A 14,025-nucleotide genomic window follows, 5' to 3' on the forward strand; every position below is an offset into this window, starting at 1 on the left:
TTCAATTTGTCGAGCTTTTCTTTTGAAGATGGGAATGATGGCTTCCAAGCTGTTTACATGCTTGAGCTAAAACTCAAAGTCCCTACTTAATGTTTTATATTTTCAAAATGTGCTTTTTTTTTTTTATTTTAATGGATTCTATTGGACATTCCTTATCTACAGAAATCTTCTTAAGTCTTATTTTGTTGTATTTTGTGATCATTGTGACTCTGAAAGTTCTTTTTTTTCTTTTTTAGACAGAGTTTCACTCTTGTTGCCCGGGCTGGAGTGCAATGGTACAATATTGGCTCACTGCAACCTCCGTCTTCCGGGTTCAAGCAATTATCCTGCTTCAGCCTCCCACGTAGCTGGGATTACAGGCATGTGCCACCATGCCTGGCTAATTTTTGTATTTTAGTAGAGACAGGGTTTCACCATGTTGGTCAGGCTGGTCTCAAACTCCTGACCTCAGGTGATCCACCCACTTCAGCCTCCCAAAGTGCTGGGATTACAGGGTGAGCCACCACAGCCAGCCAACTCTGAAAGTTCTAAGCAGCAGACTTTTCCTAGCTCTGCAAAGAAATAACCACAGAGCTGTTGTCCTCTAGCTAGACCACATACCTCTTGTTTCCTGGCCTGGAATTCTTCCACACTGCTGCCTACTCCCTTTTGGAACCCATAGAGCACTTATATGCAATATGCATTCTGGAAGTAAAAGGGAGTAGCAACCAGGGGACCATCTTTGACTAGCAGAAAGAAAGAAGCTGATGGATAAATGTTTTTCCCTTTCATCTCCCAGGGACACAAGGATTTCAAAAGGCCCTCAGAAGATCCTGGTAAGACCAAACTCCCACCCCCGGCAGCAGTGACCAGTTCAACAACTCATTCTTATATCTGCTTCCTGATCTACTCCCTGAAATCATTTTCCAGATGATTAGCCCATATGAGAACCTTTGTCTTGAATTTGCTTTTGGAGAACCCAGGCTAAGACATAAGATTATTTAAAAGAAAAACTTTATAACATGTCTATAAATGGATAAAAACAGCCATGTGCCATTACAAAGATGAATTCTTCCCTTCCATGACTTTCCAAAACTTCTTTGCTTATAAATATCTATTCCTCTTAGCTCATTCTTCCCATCCTTCTGCATTTTGATAGCACATTATCAGTTTCATAAAATTATGTGTTCTTACCCACCTCCCTCTATATTTTGAGAAATTTAGAAGATAAGAAAAGAAAAGAAAGCGATGCCATTAAAGACTATTCCTTACACTCTTATGTTAACAAAAGATTAGCAAGAGTTAGGAAAGCAGTACTCAAAGTGTGGTTTATGGACTGACTACTGGCCTACAAACTGCTTTTTTCATTTACAAAACACTTAATAAACTTGCTCCAAATGTAAATCAACTAAATCACTACATACAATATTATGACTGACTTTAAAAACAAATTTATGACTAACTTCTTCAATAAAGAAAGCAAGGCATTGATTTACATTGCTCTGTCAGACTCTTGATCTCATGAAGTACTGTCTCTTTGAGTAACACTGGATTACAGGATTAAAGAGTTATCAAAGTACTAACAGTGGACGTTTCTTAGCACTCGGTTCTAAGCACTCTTTCATGGGCTTTACTGATATTACCTCATTTAATCCTCGAAAAAAAACTTGCATATAAGGTAGGTTATATTACTATTCTCACTTTATAGGTAGAGAGACTGAAGCACAGTGAAGTTTAATAATTTTCCCAACATTACACAGCTAGTAAGAGGCAGTGGCAGCCTCCCGGGTGACCGGCCCCAGTGGTCTTTGCCTCTTGGTATTTACTCCCTTGTGCAGTCAGCTCCCATAACATATTTGTGACCAAAGCACACGGAAGTGATACTGTGTGACTTTCAAGGATAGATCGTAACAGATATTATTCCTTTTGCCTTACTCTCTGGCATGAACTGCTTCAAAGCAGTCAGCTTCCATGTCATGAAAACATTCACGCAGCACTATGAAAAGGCAAGAAACTGAGGCCTCTGTCAGCAGCCAGCACCAACTTGCAAGCCATAGGAGGGGGCCTTCTTGGAAGAAAAGCCTCCTGCTCACTCAAGTCTTCAGATGACTCCGGCTCTGGCTAACATCATGACTATAACCTCATGAGAGATGCTGAGTCAGAACCACTAAGCTTAGACACTTCTCGATTCCTGACCCACATGATCTGTGCAAGATAATAAATTTTTATTGGTGTTTTCCATCTCTAAGTTTGGGGCTAGTTTCATATCCAACAATAGATAACTAATATAGTAGTAGAAAGTCTGGCTCCAGAGCCTGTTTTGTTAATTGCTACGTGTACTATCTCTCAACTGAGAGTTTCTCTTGGGTATACAAAGAAGGATTAAAAGAGAATCGAAGGTGGAGAAGGAAATGACTTCCTTTGTATGTGATGTTATTTGATGCCAATATTGTGTACCAGCTACCCAGCTACCATCGTCTCCACTAACACCAGTAGCATGCATTCAAAACTCTAAGAGCACAGAAGTAGACAAGAAAGTATGGGATTTGAAGGAAGATATGTCTGGAATTGAATCCCAGTTCAGTTCCTTTGCTCATTTGGGGCATACCAAAAAAGAAGCCATCATAACCAGGGAGAAAAAGAACTTGTGAAGCCCAGTCTCTCTGAGCACAGCTGAGAGCTGGCTATATATATTTATTTGGGATGTATGGAGTTCAGGGATTCATGGAATTTCTCAGAAGTGAGGGTATTTACAGATTGGATAATATTTAGCCGTATGCCTGCGTGACAATCTTGCTGATTGGATGACTTTCAGCAGTGTTTGTGCTGATGCAAAATAGCTAATGACCAATTAGGATAAGTTTAAAACCATGTCCGGCAATTGTTGCAAGGCCAAAGAACAATGAGCCCTTTCCTAAGAAGACAGGAACTTTCTGTTCTTCCTTAAGCCATTTCCCTTCAATGTTCTTACCTTGTAAAATGGGGAGAATACAGATATTGTGACAACAACTGTTTATTAAGGGCCTACTATGATACTTGCCACACGCTAATCAACTCAACCATTGTATGGCAGCAGCTGCCATAAACCATAAGTACACAAATGTATGTGGCTGTACTCCAATAAAACTTTCTTTACACAAATAGGCAGCAGGCAGGATGTGGCCAGTGGGCACTAGTCTGCCAGCTCTGCTCCAGGTTATCTTTAGTACTAGCTGTGGCCTGCTCTTCTGCCTCTCCTAGCTTCTAGCTCTGCTGTCCCTTTGATCTGTATTACACTTTCCCCTCTCCTAAAATGCTTTTCTTCTACTGAACTGTTAGCTTTCAGTAAAGCATTACCTCATCGGGAGAAAGTGCTGTCCACACCTTTAGACTATTACAGGCTCCCCTGCTGTGTGCTCCCAAATGCATTTCCTCTTTCGCTACCTTCATCTCACTTTGTTATAATTATTTATTTCCATGTCTTTCTTCCCTGCTAAACTGTGAGCTCTGTGAAAGCAGGGATTGTTTGTCTCCCATGCCATTTGATCACAGGGCTTAGCACAATTCCTGACACGCAGTAGGTGTTTGGTAAATACAAGGGAAAAGAATGAATAAGTACAATTTTACAGAGAACACCTAAGACAAACTTCGGCTACTGTACACTTGTGTCTACCTATTTTACAATTTTTCCTAAAACCACCTTGTTCCCAAGAAATGGATTCTTCACTTATATATATTTTCAAGCTCACAGGCAATTTTGCCTCTATTTTGCAGCGTAAGGATTTTGAAACGAGGAAACTTCCGTGAAATCCATGTTTAAGGCACTTTTATTCTCATGCCACTATTTCCCTGCAATGGTGACCTTTAAATTCAGCCTGAGTATAAGTGGGGTTGTCAGAACATCAGGTTACATTATGCTATTCAGCTATTTGTGCCTTTTAAAGACGACGTAAGTTCCAACATAGACTGCACAGCGGGAAAGTTACCCTGATGATATTCTGGAAACTGCTGCAGCCAGGATCACATCCGGAAGTGGGTCAGTAGTCAGGAAGGCTCATGCTTCTTGGAAGTCACTTTCACTGGAAACAGGCCCACATTTATCCTTCCAGAAAATAAGTAACCTGTGGCTCGTGCATGGCCTTTCTTCTTCAAGCAGATTGGAGAGAGGATTGTGTTTGAAAGAAAAGAATGGAAATGTGCCTTCACCACTTATTTTTATCCTTCAGGAGTGGTGTGTGGAGCTGTGTGCTTGGATCTGCAGTGAATGGTGTAGTCACTGATTGTTCCACCTAATCTGGGGCTCAGAGGACTCTGAGCTGGTACTGGTTCTCCACAATTCCTCCTAGATGTAAACCAGCCCCTGACCTTTTTTGCAGCTGTTTGACTAGCTGAGCCCATTTCAAAGCTGATAAACAGCTTTGATAAATAGGTTGAACTAAACAGCTCCCAGAGACACTTCCAGCTGTGGTCATGCAGTTGATTTCTTCAGGATGCTTTCAGAGACGCAGCTATCAGGGCAAGAAGCATGGGGCATGGGGTGAAAGGAGGAAGGAGAGGGGGATCCAGCTTCAAACGGTAAGGCAGGCCTTCTCCACTTTTTGTTGCATTGCCATGAAACAAAGACCTCCCGCTGTGCTCTCAGCCCCGTAGAATGTGCTATAAGCTGATGTCTGAGAAGAAAGATCCAAAGGAGATGCACAGACACATATAAATCATAAATAATAATAACAATAATAATAAAACCTAATACAATGCCTAACTTGCTCCTTAGAAAACTGCCATGTGGCACTAGACACAAGACACCTTACTGGGCTTTACCCCAACAAAGTCCAGTTTAAATGACAATGGACCTGCACACTTTAATAGTTTTTAAAGCCCATTTCCCATAGACAGGCAGGATAATCTAGTAACAGTGAGAAACATCATCAGGCACTAAGTTCTAGGCACTGTTCTGATTGCTGTAAAGGTATTAGGTAGAGTCATATACAGTTGCTGTTTTTCTGGGCCAAAAATGCATAAACACCAGCAATTTTATATTTCCATCTAAGATTAACTCTTTTGGTTTTAACAGCAATCTTCTAAATACTGTTGTTGTCTTTTGTTATGAGCTCTAGATGAGTTTTTCACTCAGCTCTGCCACTCTGGTCAAATGTGCCTTTGCTTTCTCCCATGTAAAATGAGACTAATAATACTGCTTGCTTCATCGGTTTATCACAAGGACTAAATGAGTGAATAAATGTAACAGTGCCTGACACATAAATGCTAAATAAATATCGGTCATTGTCATCAGCTTTACGTAAAGTGATGTCAAGGTCTCCTTCATTCTAGAAATACTTTGTGCAGTGGCATTTCATGTTTTTTTCCTGCCATGCACTTATTTCTTCTTCTTCTAAAATAGCATCCCAATTTCCCTTTCAGGGAACTCGTGCCCTCAGCTGACTATTAGCTAAGGATCCTTACCTCCCCTCGCTATGGTGTATACATGTGCTCTGAGCTGGGTTAGCCAGCCTCTCTCCTGTGTCCTGTATTTTCCAAAACCACATTATTCTGCTTTTCTTGTGATTCTGAAGCTCTTCGGTGTCCTTCCAATACATTCCTTTTTTATTGCCCATGAACAATGGGCACGTGGAGGAAATATGGAAGGTAATTTAGCAGATTGTTAGCAAGTTAAGTTAGCAAGATAAGTGGTTTCTATTGTTGCAAATAAAGATCTTTAAAATATATATCATTGGAAATAGACATTGTAATGTTCTTTTTATGAATAATGAAACTAGCTAACATTTACTGATTCTCTGTCTAGACTTTTACTATGTGGTTATGTTTAACTCACTTCTGCGACAGTAGGCATCATTAACCCCATTTTGCAGAGAAGAAAAGTGAAGACTTAGGTTCCCTGCCAGCTTTTCCTGCTTGTGTGTCCTTGAGCAAGTCTCTGAATATCTCCAAGGTCTCAGTGTCCTGATATGTGAAGTGGGGTTGGTGACATTTCCCACCCACAGGGTGGTTTTGAGAATCAAGCAAGATGATGAAAGTATAAAAGCTCTTTGTAATATATATAGTTACATGCCATATACGGGTAAGATTGCATTATGATTTTCTTTGACGAAAGGACACATTTTAACTCCTGTGTCTTGGTGCCTAATTTAAGTCATTTGTTGTTCCTTCTGCATAATAATAATAACAAATAAATAATGCATGTTTCAAAGTGAAAGCCCTAGCTAACACACACCCCAGACTGAGATTCTTTTTCTTGGAAGCAACATTACACCTATGTGGATTTCCTGGCTGCTTTATTTTCTTGCCAGGCTAATCATGGCTGAAGCTTATGTTTTTTGCTTTTCTGATCAAACATAGAGCACTTCTCTCTCTTTTCCCTTTATTTCTCTCCTGTCTTTCCCAATCTCAAGGCTCCCCAAGGACCAATAAATTCCAGCAATGACTACACACTGCCCTTCTAAGAGTTTTCAGTATATTAGAAATAAGATCCAACTTCCTGTATTAAAAACAGAATTTAAATGAAGGTTTTCCAAAGTCTACTGAGGATTATATAAAGAGTAAGCAGGAATCATAAAAATTAGGAATATTCTTTTCAAATGCCAGGGTTTTAATAGACAAATAATGTATGGGATCAGGCTGCAGTATATTAGCAAAAGATAAAGAAAAACGAATGAAAGATACACATATTTCACTGTGAAAACCAGATGAATATTCTCATTGGCCCACAGTGCCATCTTGTGGATCATTTTTAAACAGGACTTCGTTTTCAGTTGTGATTGCATTTGTTTGTTCCTAATCATGTAAAGCATCCACTAAAGTCTGCAAATGATTTCCAGGCAACCCAAGAGAGCATAGATGATCACAACTGGTGGAACTCATATGTTTATTGATATCTCATCCTACTTAGGCATAGTTGGCCAGTCATTCCATGCTTTAAATAACTTCTCTCTTTGCCCTCTGTAATAATAGATGTTCATGGTTCTCTCTGGTCATTTTCTTCCAGCCTTCACCAAATCTACTTTATCTATGTAACTCCTAAGGTATGTTCTTTGCCTTCTCTTTCTAGATGTAGTGGTTATGCTCTTTTTCATAGGTTTTGTAACCCATAGAGAACCAATGGTTACCCATGGTCCATGGACATTCTTTCCAGAAAAAGACACTCAGATGACTGTGCTCCTCCTGGCACACATACTCTGACACACACAGAACACACACTCTTACACACTCACACACACCTACACTCACATACATGCTCACACATTTCGGCCAACAATTCCAGGGGTTCACAAAGCTCCTGGTTCCATGTTTAGAACTTTTGCTTGACAGTACTTCCTTCAGTGATGTTATGGAATCCTAGACTTGTAACTGTCACACCTATGAAGAGGTGTCTCAGATGCCCAGGTTCTTTTCTATATTCATTCCTTTGTTTCCATTAGCCCTCACTATTTCCGATGTAAACATCCTGCCCTTCCCTATGGCTAACCCTGTAGCCATGTTGCTGTCTCTCAAAGTACGCCTCTGGCCACATTCAAACTCTGTTCATTCTCCAAGCGCCAGCTCATATGCTACCATCTCTAGGAAGCCAATCCCTAATCAGAGAGAATTAAACTTTCCCTTAGTGATCTCTTAGACTATTTTTTAAGTTTTCACATTAAATATTTCAGACTTTCTACTGTTTATAATTGCCTAAGTAGATAGGTTCTTAAGGAAAGAAAACATGTCTGGTTTCATTTTGCAGCTTCTATCATAACAAGAGAGGGGCTTACCTTATAACTTGTAGCTTTTCCTTTAAAGTCTTTGAGGTTAGAAGACTTGGTTTAATTTCTCACTTTAGACCTTAATGTGTGACTATGAGCAAGGTAGTTAAGCTTTCCAAGACTCAGTTCTTCATCTGTACACAGGGATCCGATGGCTCCTATTTGTGGGGTCTGTGGGAAGATTCAGTAAGTCAAGGTATGTAATGCACTTTGCACATTTCCTAGCACACAGCTGGGGATCAAAATATGTTTCTTGAATAATAGGACCCTCAGAAAAGGAAAAGAAGCTGGGGTCACTCTCTCCAAAAAATGTATTCCCATGATTTTGAAATCAAGGAGTTCGTCCTTTCTTTCTGTGAGAGTGATTAGGATGTCCCTGAATGTTAGAAACTCAGTTAACAGTAGAGAGACAAAGATGAATCAGCAGTTTGCTCTAATAGATCCAATCTTTGAAACCTTTCAATCAACATTGGGATGGCAACCCGAGTAATTTTTTTAAGTATTATTTTATTTATGCCCGTGTGGCTGGCTTTTCAGTCTGGGCTGACCATTAATTAGCAAGAGTAATCTGTAGCTGGTTTCGGTCTCCTGGCACCAGTGGTTTTCACAGCAACAGCAAGTTGTCTGTGGTGCAGTAGAAAGAGCACTGAAGTTGGAGGTAGACGGTCTGACCCAAAGGATACCCTCGTTTCTCCAAACCACATAGCCCAGAGAATAAATATGGACTTCTGCTGCTCATGGAGGTGCTCATGTCTATTGATATAAATTATTTTATGTCCTTCAGCATGATATTCTGTGCAAAAAAACCACTATTTTTATAAGTTTATATTTTTAATAAAATCTGTTTATTTTACACTTAAAAAATATTCTCTTCCCGGTTTCTCCCATATTGCTTGCCAGCCCACTCCCCAGAGTGTTGATCCAGCTAACAACAGGCTAGATCGCATTTCCCACACCTCCCACCAGCTGAGATGTGAGCTTACTGTTTCTCCCTCCCCATCCCTGCCGTCCTTGTTGAACTAAGTATCCTCCAAAAATATGATTTTCATTAATCTGATAGATGTACTGTGGGGTCATGTTGCCATTTAAGTTGGGCATTTCTATGGTTATGAGAGATGTTGAACTTGTTTCCTAAGCTATTTAAATTTCTCATTCTATGACTCCCCTACTCATGCCCTTTGACGATAGAGTTGGCTTTCTTACATTTTTCTTGTTGGTTTGCAGGAGTACTTTGTATATGCTAGGTATTAATCCCATTTTTAAAATTCTCCTATTTTTTTCATTAGCTTGTAGCTGTATGTTTCACATTGAAGTCTCTAATTATCTAAAAGTCCCTCCCTTGACCAGCCTGGGCAAAAGAGTGAGACGTCATCTCTACTAAAAAGTAGAAAAATTAGCCAGACATGGTGGCACATGCCTTGGTCCCAGACACTCAGGAAGCTGAGGTGAGAGGGTCGCTTGAACCTGGAGGTGGAGACTACATTGAGCCATGATCGTGCCACTGTGCTCCAGGCTGGGTGACAGAGTGAAACCCTGTCTGAAAAATAAAAGAAATAAAAGAAAGTTCCTTTCCTTGTTTATGGAGTGAGATGAAGATCTCACTCTATTTTTCTCCTTAAGGAGAGTCTATTTCCCAATATCAACTTCTTAACAATCTGTCCTTGAGCCACTGACTTTTCTTGCCACTTCTATCATGTATCAATTCCTAGATATATATGGATCTGCTTCTGAATTTCCTTTTCCATTTCATTGTGATAGTTGAATGTTCCTGTAATAGTACTGTTTTTGTTTCCATGGTTTTGTACTATATCTTCATATCTGCTACGAAATTCCCTTTCATTTTCTCTTCTTTTTAAAAATTAACTTAGCTATTCATGGACTTTTAGTATTAACCACAAATTTGAGATAAGTCTTAAGTTTATTAAAAAATAATGCCAGTTTATAAACTGAATTAATTTCTAAATTACTATATTTTTTTCTTTTTTTGAGATAGAGTCTCGCACTCTCTCCCAGGCTAGAGTGCACTGGTGCGATCTCAGCTCACTGCAACCTCCACCTCCTCGGTTCAAGTGATTCTCCTGCCTCAGCCTCCTGAGTAGCTGAGATTACAGGCACCCACCACAACATCTGGCTAATTTTTTAAAAATTTATTTTGTATTTTTAGTAGAGACGGGGTTTCACTACGTTGGCCAGGCTGGTCTCAAATTCCTGACCTCGTGATCCACCCACCTCGGACTCCCAAAGTGCTGGGATTACAGGCATGAGCCACCGCACCCGACCAAATTAATTTTTAAAGAATTGACTCTATTACAATTTTAGGTCATTCCACCCACGAAGCTAATGGCATTTTCATGTATTCAAGTATTTGTCTATTTCCTTTAATAAAGCTTTAAATTATGATTTGTAAAGCTCTTATATTTTCTTGTTAAGTAAATTCTTAAATATGCTAGAGATTTATTGCTGTTGTAAATGTTATGCTATTTTCCATTATATGTTCTAGTTTGACATTGCTGGTATAGAGAAACACTATTATCACTTGATACAATCTCTGCAAATATTACTGATACGTCTTATTCTAGTTCATGATGGTTTGAGTTTTGTGTACATTATCATATCATCTTCAATTATGTAACTCTTCTCATCTCTTCCAGTCTTTAAATTTTATTTTTCTTGGCTGATAGTAGCGCCCAAGACCTCCAAAGCCAAAACCACGTTCACAGTAGCAGTAATAAAGGGTCACATTCTATTTTCCTGATTTTTTTTTTTTTTTTTTTTTTTTTTTTTTTTTTTTTTTTTTTTTTTTTTTTTTGAGACGGAGTCTCGCTCCTGTCGCCCAGGCTGGAGTGCAGTGGCCGCGGATTCTCAGCTCACTGCAAGCTCCGCCTCCCGGGTTCCGCCATTCTCCTGCCTAAGCCTCCCAAGTAGCTGGGACTAACAGGCGCCGCCAACTCACCTGGCTAAAGCGCAACTCACCGTGGCAGTTTTTTTTGTATTTTTTAGTAGGGAGACGGGTTCACCGTGTTAGCCAGGATGGTCTCTATCTCCTGACCATCGTGATCCCACGCCGTCTCGGCTCCCAAAGTGCTGGGGATTACATTGCTTGGAGCACCACCGCGCCCCGGGCCTAATTTTTCTGATCTTATATGAGAATGACTCCAAAGTATATTACCTTTAAAGATGCAATCTTACGTAAGGTTTAGGTGTGGATATTTTATCAAGTTTAGAGAATTCCTGTAGTCTGATTTGCTAAGAGGTTTTAAACATAAATATATTTTTGAATTTTATCAGACGATTTTAATCTTCTAATCATACAATTATTCTTCTTTAGACCATTTATTTGGATAATACCTAATTAATTTTCATTAATATTTCTCGTGTGCTAAAAGAAAATGTCATTCAGTTAGGATTTTTTTTTTTTTTTTTGCTTATATATCTGTTATCAAATTGTCTTCTGCATGAAAGTCATTCATTCTACTTTTAAAGTGTTTACCCTCAATTACTAAGACCTATACTTGTGTTTATTTTTCTATATGGGTCTCTTAAACTTAGCAGTAACTCTATGTTTCTCCAAATAGTACAAAGACCCTAAGTATCTTCATTCCTTCTCCTTTTTTTTTTTTTTTTTTTTTGGTTTGATAGATTCTACTGTTTGCATTATAGACTTCTCATATCCTAATTTTCAAGTTGGTTATTCTTTGCAAGTGCTTGTTCTGGCCTTTATTACAAATTCTCTTGACTACTCCTTTGAGATACTTATCATATCTATTTAGATTTTTTAAAAATATGCTCTATTCATTCTACTGCATCTGGTATAGGTTATTTCCATTTGTTTTTGTTGTTGTTTGTTTAACATTGATTCAGTTGGCCAGTATCTCATGATTCTTCCTGGGAGCTCATATTCCCCTGGGAATATGAATTGCTTCACTATATCATCTCTGCCAGGAGAAGCAAAAGTTCAGTCCCTGGTTTCCCTCCCATAAGTCTGAGGAGAAAGGACCCTGCCTCAGGACATTGGGCCTCGGGGATTACTTATTTCTCTCAGTATTGTCCACTTGCCACTTCTACCAGCAACACTGACCTTTGCTAGCACTGCTTTAACAAGGTACCACCAACAAAATGGTTTAAACAGTATATTGTCCCATAGTTCTGAAGGCTAGAAGTCCAAGATCAAGGTCTCAGAAGAGTTGTTTCCTTCTGAGGGATGTGACGAAGAACTGCTTCCAGTTCTCCCCTAGCTTCTGGTGGTTTGCTGGTGTATTAGTTCATTTCCATGCTGCTAATAAAGACATACCCAAGACTGAGCAATTTACAAAAGAAAGAGGTTTATTGAACTTACAGTGACTGGGGAGGCCTCACAATCATGGCAGAAGGTGAAAAGCATGTCTTACATGGCAGCAGATAACAGAAAAAGAGCGTGTGCAGGGAAACTCCCCTTTTTAAAACCATCAAATCTCATGAGACTTATTCACTACCGCAAGACAGCATAGGAAAGATCTGCTCCCATGATTAAATTACCTCCCACAGGGTCCCTCCCATAACACATGGGAATTTAAGATGAGATTTGTGTGGGGACACAGAGCCAAACCATATCATTCTGCTCCTGGCCCTCTCATATCCTCACATTTCAAAACCAATCATGCCTCCCCAACAGTCCCCCAAAATGTTGACTCACTTCAGCATTAACTCAAAAGTCCATAGTCCAAAATTTCATCCAAGACAAGGCAAGTCCCTTCCTCCTATGAGCCTGTAAAATCAAAATCAAGTTAGTTACTTCCTAGATACAATGGGGGTACAGGCATTCGGTAAATACAGCTGTTCCAAATGGGAGAAATTGGCCAAAACAAAGGGGCTACGGACCCCATGCAAGTCTGAAATTCAGCAGAGCAGTCAAATATTAAAGCTCCACATGATCTCCTTTGACTCCATGTCTCACATCCAGGTCATGCTCATGTAAGAGGGGGGTTCCCATGGTCTTAGGCAGCTCTGCCCCCATGGCTTTGCAGGGTAAAGCCCCCTTCTTCACTGCTTTCATGGACTGGCGTTGAGTGTCTGTGGCTTTTCCGGGTGCACAGTGCAAGCTGTCGTTGTATCTACCATTCTGGGGTCTGGAGGATGGTCACCCTCTTCTCACAGCTCCACCAGGTAATGCCAAATTCCCCACACCAGGAATTTGTGTGGGGGCTCTGACCCCATATTTCCCTTGCACATTGCACTAGCAGAGGTTATCCATGAGAGCCCCACCCTCTGCAGCAAACCTCTGCCTGGACATCCAGGTGTTTTCATACATCCTCTGAAATCTAGGCAAAGGTTCCCAAACCTCAATTCTCAGCTTCTGTGCATCCACACCACATGGAAGCTGACAAGTCTTGGGGCTTGCACCCTCTGAAGCCATGGCCCGAGCTGTACCTTGGCCCCTTTTAGTCATGGTTGGAGCAGCTGGGATGCAAGGCACCAAGTTCCTAGGCTGCACACAGCATGAAGACCCTGGGCCTAGCCCACAAAATCATTTTTTCCTCCTAGGCCTCCAGACCTGTGATGGGAGGGGCTGCCATGAAGACCTCTGACATGTCCTGGAGATATTTTCCCTAATGTCTTGAGGATTAATATTTGGCTTCTTGTTACTTATGCAAATTTCTGTAGCAGGCTTGACTTGAATTTCTCCTGAGGAAATGGGATTTTCTTCTCTATCACATTGTCAGGATGCAAATTTTCCAAACTTTTATGCTCTGCTTCCCTTATAATACTGAATACCTTTAACAGCACCCAAGACTCCTTTTGAATGCTTTGCCACTTAGAAATTTCTTCTGCCAGATACCCTAAATCATCTCTCTCAAGTCTAAAGTTCTACAAATATCTAGGGCAGGGGCAAAATGCCACTAGTTTCTTTGCTAAAACATAACAAGAGTCACCTTTGCTCCAGTTTCCAACAAGATCTCCAGCTGAGATCACCTCAGCTTGGACCTTATAGTTCATATCAATCATCTCCATCTGAGATCACCTCAGCTTGATCTTTATAGTTCATATCACTATCAGCATTTTGATCAATGCCATTCAACAAGTCTTTAGGAAGTTCCAAACTTTCCCAGGTTTTCCTGTCTTCTTCTGAGCCCTCCAAACTGTTCCAACTTCTGCCTGTTACCTAGTTCCAAAGTTGCTTACACATTTTCAGGGATCTTTTCAGCAGCACCCCACTCTACTCATACCATTTTACTGTATTAGTCCATTTTCATGCTGCAGATGAAGACATACCTGAGACTGGGCAATTTACAAAAAAAAGGTTTATTTGACTTACAGTTCCACATGGCTGTGGAGG

The sequence above is a fragment of the Rhinopithecus bieti genome, unplaced genomic scaffold (assembly GCF_001698545.2).
Source record: "Rhinopithecus bieti isolate Rb0 unplaced genomic scaffold, ASM169854v2 scaffold_9237, whole genome shotgun sequence".
Taxonomy (NCBI): domain Eukaryota; kingdom Metazoa; phylum Chordata; class Mammalia; order Primates; family Cercopithecidae; genus Rhinopithecus; species Rhinopithecus bieti.